Source organism: Danio rerio, chromosome 7, assembly GCF_052040795.2.
Source record: "Danio rerio strain M-AB ecotype USA chromosome 7, GRCz13ab, whole genome shotgun sequence".
NCBI lineage: Eukaryota > Metazoa > Chordata > Actinopteri > Cypriniformes > Danionidae > Danio > Danio rerio.
In genome coordinates, this window is record NC_141027.1 from 7275001 (window position 1) to 7285000 (window position 10000).

Here is a 10000-nt window from a genome sequence, read left to right on the forward strand (position 1 = left end):
AAAACTAGCCTAGAACACCATCTGCTGTTAACAACTAACCTAGAGCGCCATCTGCTGTTAACATCTAGCTTAGAGCGCCATCTGCTGTTAACAACTAACCTAGAGTGCCATCTGCTGTTAACATCTAGCTTGGAGCGCCATCTACTGTTAACAACTAGCCTGGAGCGCCATCTGCTGTTAACCACTAGATTATGGTGCCATCTCTTATTAATAACTAGCCTGGAGCGCCATCTGCTGTTAAAAACTAGCCCAGAGCACCATCTGCTGTTAAACACTAGCCTAGAGCCTCATTTGCTGTTAAAAACTAGCCTAGAACACCATCTGCTGTTAACAACTAGCTTAGAGTGCCATCTGCTGTTAACAACTAGCCTGGAGCGCCATCTGCTGTTAACCACTAGACTATGGTGCCATCTCTTATTAAAGGGTCACGAAACACCAAAACACATTTTTTGAGCTGTTGACAGTCGTATATGTGTCCCACACCGCTAAAAACACTATTAGGACACCTATATTTCACTAAAAAGTGTAAATTGGTTGTTTTTGCGTTATTTCAAGCAAATTCGTACTTCCTGTTTGAAACGAATTTTTGAAGCTGCGTCACGGCCATGAGATAATAGCGTGTATTTCAGCGTGCAGACTGGGCGTCTGTGCCAGAGTGAGTCTTATTACGTCTTACAGTGTGTTGCATTAATGCATGAGTAAGGCTTGGTTCAAACCAATCAGCGCGCTCTATTGTGCAACTTCATTAATATTCATTACTGTGTTTACACGACATAGACGCCACGTTGTGTTGGCAAAACAAGCGTGAAGTGTTGCTTTTACAGTTTGCTGCCATTAAGTTTCGTTTTCATTTTCTCTCTGTGAGAGCTTATCTGGATCACGTGTGGATTAACAGTGTACGCGACGCTCGACAACAATAATTTACGTGTCTAAGGGGGATTATTGTTTACCTGAGAGCTGTTCTCATCTGCAAACGCTGAGATCTGGAATCGCTTGTAGTCTTCTCTTAATAAAGACGCGGCTCTAGTTGCTGGTGATTGTCCTGTCTCTACAGATTTGGTAAGTGAGCGACTAGTGCTCTTTGTTTATTCAGTTTGTTCGTATCGAACTAAGTTAACTATTGCACCGTAACATGTTAGGACCACAACCAAACTTTAACCTCGTGTAGGGTTTTTAACCGCATTTTGTGACCGGAATAACACACGCGGCTTTCTGACGCTACCTGCTGTGTGCATCTAAGTTTCCGGAAAATGCAGAGGTTTTTTTTTCTCATTCGCCGTGCGGCATCAAACATTGCATGAAAAATACACGCTTAGAGCAGATCCTCGAATCAAATATCTCGTTTGTCGCGAGGGACATGAATGAGTTCCCTGAATGAAAGAGCCAAACTGCAGTAAAAGTCCACCATTTAATAATTTGGCAAATAATTCCACTACAGATGTCCATGTAGGTTAAACACCATCACTTTCTCCTGTCTGTGTGGGTGTGTATTTTGACTCTGAAACTCGCGCGTGCACAAATAGACACTCCCACACCCTCCCACTTTAGTTCCTCTGACACTCCCCCCTAAACAGAGCTGGACACGCCCACTTTTCTGACTTTTTCCAAAGTAGAGGTGTGAAAACACCCTGCTGAAACGAGGGGGTTTCATGGCCCTTTAATAACTAGCCTGGAGCGCCATCTGCTGTTAACCACTAGACTATGGTGCCATTTCTTATTAATAACTAGCCTGGAGCGCCATCTGCTGTTAAAAACTAGCCCGGAGTGCCATCTGCTGTTAAAAACTAGCCTAGAGCCTCATTTGCTGTTAAAAACTAGCCTAAAACACCATCTGCTGTTAACAACTAGCTTAGAGCGCCATCTGCTGTTAACAACTAGCCTAGACCGCCATCTGCTGTTAAAATTTAAAGTAGAGCGCCACCTACTGTTAAAAACTAGCCTGGACCCCCATCTGCTGTTAAAAACTAGCCTAGGGCACCATCTACTGTTAAAAACTAGCCTAGAGCGCCATCTGCTGTCAACAATTAGCCTGGACCACCATTTGCTGTTAAAAACTAGCCTAGAGTGCCATCTCCTGTCGAAAACTAGCCTAGAGCGCCATCTGCTGTTAACAACTAGCCCGGACCGCCATCTGCTCTTAAAAACTAGCCTAGAGGGCCATCTACTGTTAAAAACTAGACTAGGGCGCCATCTCCTGTGAAAAAAATAGACTAGAGCACCATCTCCTGTTAAAAACTAGACTAGAGAACCATCTGCTTTTAAAACTAGCCTAGAGTGCCATCTGCTGTAAAAAACTAGCCTAGACCTCCATCTGCTGGTAAAAACTAGCCTAGACCTCCATCTGCTGGTAAAAACTAGCCTAGACCTCCATCTGCTGGTAAAAACTAGACTAGAGCACCATCTCCTGTCAAAAACTAGCCTGGAGTGCCATCTGCTGGTAAAAACTAGCCTAGAGGACCATCTGCTGTTAAAAATTAAACTAGAGCGCCATCTCTTGTCAAAAACTAGCATGGAGTGCCATCTGCTGTTAAAAACTAAACTAAAGCGCCATCTGCTGTAAAAAAAAAAAAAAAAACTAGCCTAGAGCGCCATCTCCTGTCAAAAATTAGCCTTGAGCACAATCTGCTGTTAAAAACTAAACTAGGGTGCCATCTGGTGTAAAAAAAAAAAAAAACTAGCCTAGAGCGCCATCTCCTGGTAAAAAATTGCTTAGAGCGCCATCTGCTGTTATAAACTAGAAGAGCAGCATCTGCTGTAAAAAAAATTAGCCTATAGCGCCATCTCCTGTCAAAAATTAGCCTAGAGTGCCATCTGCTGTTAAAAATTAGCCTATAGCGCCATCTGCTGTTATTAAGCTCAGAATCAATTCAAGCTTATGCAAATTTCTGAATGCATTTTTTGAATTATTTGTCACTACAGCTGTAAGGTCAATATTTAAGCCCCACACCTGTAATGTCCATTTTTTGTTATGCATTTTGGAGGTTTCCAGTGCATGTGGCGACGCTCCTCCAGTGTAAACGCAGTGTGTGAGCATCAGGATTTAATTTTCTGTTCGCTATCAGACTGAATTGAATTTACTTGAACTATTCTATGATCAGAAGATGAGCGACGTGGACATGGACTCACTGATGTTGGTGTTTGTGTGATCTGCAATTCTCCAGAAAGCGAGCAGTGTTTCAGTATGTGCTGCATCTTCATCATTTGTGTAAATACTCCAGAGACTCCGGCTGGCTGTGTTTGGTGTCGCTCTGGCTGAATGTACGGCTCTGCTTTCGCTCACGGTGGGCAGGCAAACACACAAACACTGTTACAGCCCACTCTTCAGCTCACACTGGGAGAAAAAAACGTTAATTCAGGATGAAGAGGAGGACGATGAGTCTCCGAGCGGCCATCAGGTGCCAAACATAGATGGCTTTTAGTTTTTATGCCAGGGTCATTCGCAGGAAACACTGCCATTTGAGTCTAATTTTTTAAACTGACCATATATAAACTCAGTTAATCGCCAGCTTTTAGTTTCTTTGCATTTCACACACATGAATCAAATCCCAAGCCATATAATTAAAGAGCCCATATTATGGGTTTTTGAAAATTCCCCTCCATGTAGTGTGTAACACAGCTCTAAGTGAAGTAAAGTATCCAGCTAAGGCTTAAATCTGTAAGAGTTCAGTGTTTAAAACGGTTGATTCATCTATAAAAGAGTCGACTCATAGTGCTTCAAACGAGTCGCCTTGATACCGATTCATTAGGTGTTTCGTCATGACGTACGAACGAAACCAAGTTATTCACGTGCACGCGCAAACCCGGGAGATTTCAAACCTGAGGCCCCGCCCTCTGACGCAGAAACCCAGACACACACACACCCACAAACACACGCACACAAACATGCACACTGCAGATGGACATTATCGATTCTCTACCCAGAGATGAAACCTCAGCATTATAACCAAGCAGTTGGAAACTTCTGGAAACTACAGGCTACAAAGAATACTTCATCAGCGTTTGTTAAAGTAAGGATCAGTAAAGAGTAACTTACTAATGGACGTCAGGATGAGTTTCTTCCTCCATTTCTCAAGTGTAAGTACGTGCGGTTAAAGTTGTTGCCTCGTTTACTCTAGCTTGCAAATGTATTTAGTTGTGATTTGTTACTTGTAACCGCGTGTACTGTATCAGGTTAACTGGCTATATTCTCTTATCGCGTGCAAAGTCACGTTAAAAACGCGACGCGTGCTGTTTGTCTACGGAGCTCCGTGGTAGAGGTCTGCATTCCCGCGGCTGTCCCCGCGCCAGATTTCTGCGGCGCGGGAATAAATTTCTGAATCAATTGCGGGAGCGGTCGGTAACAGGTTTAATTTGGGACGGGAGCGGGCTGTCTAGCAATATCGTGGATATTGCTATGCGAATGAGACAGAGCTTTGCCTGTCTGTGTGTCTGCTTGGCGCTTGTGTGTATGTGTTAGTGCGCGCGTATGAGAGAGAGAGAGAGAGAGAGAGAGCTCTGTCTGGCTGTCTCTGGACTGTTTAGCTGGGTGATTTTCGGTTATGTTCTCCCCCGCTCTTTAGCGGGATCGGGCGCGGCGGGCAGAAAACGGGGCGGTTCGGGCACCGGGACAAGAAATTGTAAATATAAGCGGGAGCGGTCGGGTTCAGGCTAAAACCTGGCGGGTGCGGGCGGAAGCGGGAGCGTTGTCGTCCAGATGTGTGTGTGTTTGTGTGTGTGTGTGGCAGCTAAAATCCACGCCTACACTATTGAGCGTGTATGAACTGTGATTACTTTTATATTGCTGATTAGCTATTGGGCATTTCATTCTCTGACTGAAGGCAGTCGATCAATCGTGACAGACTGTCATCGGTCCAATCAGCACAGATTAGCTTCGCGCTAAGGAGGGGTTTGGGAACAAATGAATCACTGGACGATTCATACAGGAGTCGCTGGGATAATTAGGTAAAAATAAATGCAGATTATAAGACCATGAAAGTGTTTTTTGACCTTGCATGCATATTTAGCTGTTGTTGGAGACCCTTACAACCAAGATATGACCCTATTTCATGCATAATATGGGCTCTTTAAAGGTGCAGTAGGTGATTGTCTTCACAAACGTCTCTGAACTGTCCAATAGTAATGATTAACTTAAATGATCTAAATGTGTTTATATGTATTTTTAAATTCTGGGTAAGACATAAGACTAAAATGTTCATCCAGTTAATGATTGTCTGGCTGATAATTCCCATAGTTCTGATCAGTAGCCCAAACTGTCTGTCAACAAATGCGTACATCTGTGCACCCGTTCATGCAGATCCACCATTTGCACGTTTACATGGACACGATAGAGGGTGTGACAGCGGTATAAACAAATGCCAAATCAAAACTTTTGAAAATCCTAAATCAATATTGGAGTTAGTTTTGCACGCTGGAGGAGGGGCAACACTGTGGCTGAAGTATTTCTGTTAGACAGGTAATGCTCTGTGGTTAAACTTTTTTAGTCATGCAGAGCTGGTATCGATTGTGTAGTTTTACAAATGGGTTAAATGCACAGAAGTGTTGTTTACTCCCAGCAGAAGATTGACTATTTCAAGTTCATGGTGTACCTTTTATGCTGCGTTCACACCAGACGCCGAATGCGCGTCAAGTGCAAGTGATTTACATGTTATGTCAATGCAAAAGCGCGAATAGACATCCTGCGGCGCAATACGTGCGAATGGCGCGGCGCGAATGACACGAATTGCGCGAATGACACGAATGGCGCGGCGCCAACTGAGCGTTTTATGCATTTGATGCGCTTAACGTGCGTTTCGCGAGAATCATTCGAGTTCGAAAATCTAAACTTCAGCGGAAAATTGCGCCACGTTAACCAATCAGGAGCTTGCTCTTGTGGGGACATGATTGTGACGTATCGCCCAGTTCATCAAACTGGGCTTGGCTCAGTCAGAAGCACCGCTGAAAGCCTCCATCATCCAGGTTCAGTTTCTGGAGGAGTTTATGAACTCACAGAGCTGGATGCACCTCTGAAAGAATGTAGTGGACTCAGACACGGCCCTAAATGGCCCGTCACAATCATGTCCTCATATGCTTCATAAGATGTGTATAAAAAATGTGCATTAGTAGAGTTTTACTGCTGGCTGAACAAGTTTAATTGATGATACATCATTTTTCCCCTCTTTGTTGTCGTTTTACAAAAAAGAAAGTTATTGAGAAGAACAATTGCCAGTAAAGTCACTTAAGTTACCCAATCTGCTTTCTGCTGTCTTGCGCTTTCTGCTAAACTTTTGGTTAAGCAAAATAATTATTATTATGATGCCTATTATTAAACTGTATTGTCATATCAATTTAAACTACACCTTCAATATGTACAAGAAACAAAAAGAAGGAGCTTTGACTGCATATACTCTGGGGTAGAATCAATTACACTGTTTAAAACAGTCCTCATTTGAATTGTCAGTCACTGATATGGCCCCTCGCCAATTTGAGTTTGAGACCCCTGATCTAGTGGGTTGTCTGCTGTCATCTTTAATGTGCGCATTCGTGATTTCAGAAGGCACGGCTTTGGATGGCAGAAGAGGGACTGTATTTCAAACATATTATGCTAACAGATAGCATTTTGGCAATCACCTACTGCTCTGCACCTTTAAAGCAAATAATAAAAGTATAAAATAATAACTATATATTTTTTTTTACCCAATGGTGTGTCAAATATAGACAAGCCGAACAGTTGTGTTAAATAATCTAATTTAAATTTAATGTTTAAAAATGTTTCATTTGTCCATATTTGACCCAAAGTTGGATTAATATAACTCAGCAATTTTATTTCGAGTGTGATAACAAAAATAAAACAACACACAGTGTATCATACATTTTGTGTGTTTGAAGGATGTGATATTTTATGTACGTTTTACAATATTGGTTACTGTATTTTACTATACAGTGCATCCGGAAAGTATTGATAGCGCTTTACTTTTTCCACATTTATTTTATGTTACAGCTTTATTTCAAAATGGATTAAATTGATTTATTTCCTCAACATTCCACACACAATACCCCATAATGACAATGTGGAGAAAGTTTAAAAAAAACTGTTGCAAATTTATTAAAAATAAAAAAGCTGAAAAATCAGATGTGCATCAGTATTCACAGCCTTTGCTCAACACTTTGTTGATGCTCCTTTGGCAGCAATTACAGCCTCAAGTCTTCTTAAATATGATGCCACATGCTTGGCACACCTGTCTTTGACCCAGTCTGAGGTTAAGAGCACTCTGAAGCAGGTTTTTATTCAGAATGTTTCTGTACATTGCTGCATTCATCTTTCCCTCTATCCTGACTAGTCTTCCAGTTCCTGCTGCTGAAAAACATCCTCACAGCATGATGCTGCCACCCCCATGCTTCACTGTAGGGATGGTTTTAGCCTGGTGATGAGCGCTGCCTGGTTTTCTCCAAACCTAACGTCTGGCATTCACTCCAAAGAGTTCAGTTTTAGTCTCATCAGACCAGAGAATTTAGTTTCTTATAGTCTGAGAGTCCTTTAGATGCCTTTTGACAAATTCCAGGCGGGGAGTGGCTTTGGTCTGGCCATTCTACCATACAGGCCTGATTGGTGGATTGCTGCACAGATGGTTGTCCTTCTGTAAGGTTCTCCTCTCTCCACAGAAGAATGCTGGAGCTCAGACAGAGTGACCATCGGGTTATTGATCACCTCCCTGATTAAGGCCTCTCTCCCCCGATCACTCAGCTTAGATCGCCGGCCAGCTCTAGGAAGAGTCCTGGTGGTTCAAACATCTTCCACTTACAGATGATGGAGGTCGCTGTGCTCAGTGGAGCTTTCAGAGCAGCAGAAATGTTTCTGTAACCTTCCCCAGCAGGAGAATTCCTACAGATAATTCCTTTGTCTTCATGCTTGGTTTGTGCTTTGACATGCACTGTTAACCCTGGGAGCTTATATAGACAGGTGTCTGCCTTTTCAAATCATGTCTAATCAACTGAATTGACCACAGGTGAACTCCAATGAATCTGCTGAAACATCTCAAGAATGATCAGTGAAAACAGAATTTAACTGAGCTCAATTTAGAGCTTCACATCAAAAACTGTGAATACTGATGTACATGTGATTTTTCAGCTTTTTTATTTTTAATAAATTTGCAAAAATTTCAAAAACGCTTGTTTCACATTGTCATTATGGGGTATTGTGTGTTGATTGTCGAGGAAATGAATTAAACCAAAGCAAAGGCTGTAACATAAAAAAATGTGGAAAAAGTTAAGCGATATCCAGGGGTCACCAATCTTGATCCCTGCAGGGTTTAGCTCCAATTTGCCTCAACACACCTGCCTGGGTGTTTCTAGTATACCTAGTAAGACCTTGATTAGCTTGTTCAGGTGTGTTTGATTAGGGTTGGAGCTAAAATCTGCAGATTACCGGCCCTCCAGGAACAAGTTTGGTGACCACTGCTCTATATTATATCAGATATCTTAATGTGAATGAATACCAACAAAATTAAACAAGGTGTTCATGTCATTTTGAAATATGTGAACGTGCCACTATTCATATCTGTTTGTTCACTTTTCTGTCACGTTAAACAATCTAAAGTGTTAAATCCGTCAAATGAAGTGAATAATTCCCTGTAAACACCACATGGACATGCACGGCAGTGTTTCCTGTGAATTTCCCACCAAATCGACTGTTTCATCTGCGCTTTTCCACCGGTTTCACTTTGACTTTTGAATGTTGCACTTTTGTGACGTTGTACAACTGTAAATGCTCTGACTATGAGTTATTGCTGGATCAGTGGAGCTCTTGACCGACGCATGCGGTCCATTGTGATGATGCATGAATGGACTTTACGCTTCAGATGACGTCATTGCGCACGGACTCTCTTTTTTTTTTCTTCTCTGGATGTTTCCCGCGCTGCTGTTCGCTTTTTTCACTCGCATTCTGCATTAAACTGATATCTGAATGCAAACGGCTGCCTGTCTGGCGTCACAGATTATTATCATTTGCTGTTTTACTCTCACATTGAGCGGTGCATTAGGCAATATAGCGCAACTGTCCACCAGAGGGCAGCAATTAGTTAGTAAATAAGATGGATTATCTTTAATAACTCTATAATAATAATATAACAAAACATTACCCTATTAAAAATATGGGAATTTATCTTGAGTCAACTCAACATAAACATTTTGTAACACACTGCTAGCATGTTTTAATTCTAAAGTATGCTAGCAGTATGTTGCAAAATGCTAGTGTGAAATTATTAAACATGTAAACCGTATTGTAAAACATATTAGCAGTACGTTAAATTAAGTTAAGGGTGTTAAAACATGCTAGCAGTGTGTTGCACCATGTTATGAACCTGCTAGCATTGTATTAAAACACGCTAACAGTCTGTCACATCTTGTTATAAACTATAGGGAGGGTTTAAAACATGCTAGCAGTGTGTTAATCATGCTATAAACATGCTAGCAGTGTGTTAGGACGTGCTAATATAAAATGACGTTAGAAACATGTCAATTGTGTTCTGAAACATGCTAGAAGTGTGTTCAAACATGTTACAAACATGCTAGCAATATCTTACACCTTAGGTGTGTTAACATTTAAAAAACACGGAGGAATGCCATTGTGTTATAATTATTATTTGCTGTTTTAATCTCACATTAACTGAACATTTGGCCTTATGGTGTAATTGTCCACTAGAGGGAAGCAGTTAGCTAGTAAATAACACTGTAGAACTAAAACATGCTAGCAGTGTGTTACAAAATGCAAGTGGGAAATTTAGGGGTGTTAAAACATGCTAGCAGTGTGTTGCACCATGTCATGAACCTGCTAGCATTGTATTAAAACATGCTAACAGTGGGTTTCATCTTGTTACAAACTCTTAGCAAGGTTTTAAAGCATGCTAGCAGTGTGTTAGCCATGCTATAACTATACTAGAAGTGTGTAATTATGCTGTAAAGCGGTGTGTTAAACCATGCTAGTATGAAATTATGTTAAAAACATGTGAGTTGTGTACTGAAACAT

General features: G+C 41.5%; 3 protein-coding genes across 6 annotated transcripts in view; 2 read left to right on the forward strand and 1 right to left on the reverse strand.

Moving 5' to 3' along the window:
* Positions 1-2605, forward strand: part of rin1b (Ras and Rab interactor 1b) — a 226796-nt gene extending 224191 nt beyond the window's left edge. For 2 of the 3 annotated variants that reach the window (XM_087260272.1, XM_087260273.1), the window contains one exon: positions 1-2605. This exon is cut by the window's left edge and continues 1197 nt beyond it. The gene's annotated coding sequence lies outside the window, so the exon portion shown is untranslated. The other variant, XR_015495170.1, reaches the window with a different exon arrangement.
* actn3b (actinin alpha 3b) overlaps positions 1-10000 on the forward strand; it is a 701279-nt gene that overhangs the window by 328117 nt on the left and 363162 nt on the right. The window lies entirely within an intron of this gene.
* Positions 1-10000, reverse strand: part of pfdn2 (prefoldin subunit 2) — a 207239-nt gene that overhangs the window by 75427 nt on the left and 121812 nt on the right. The gene's annotated exons all lie outside the window — the stretch shown is intronic.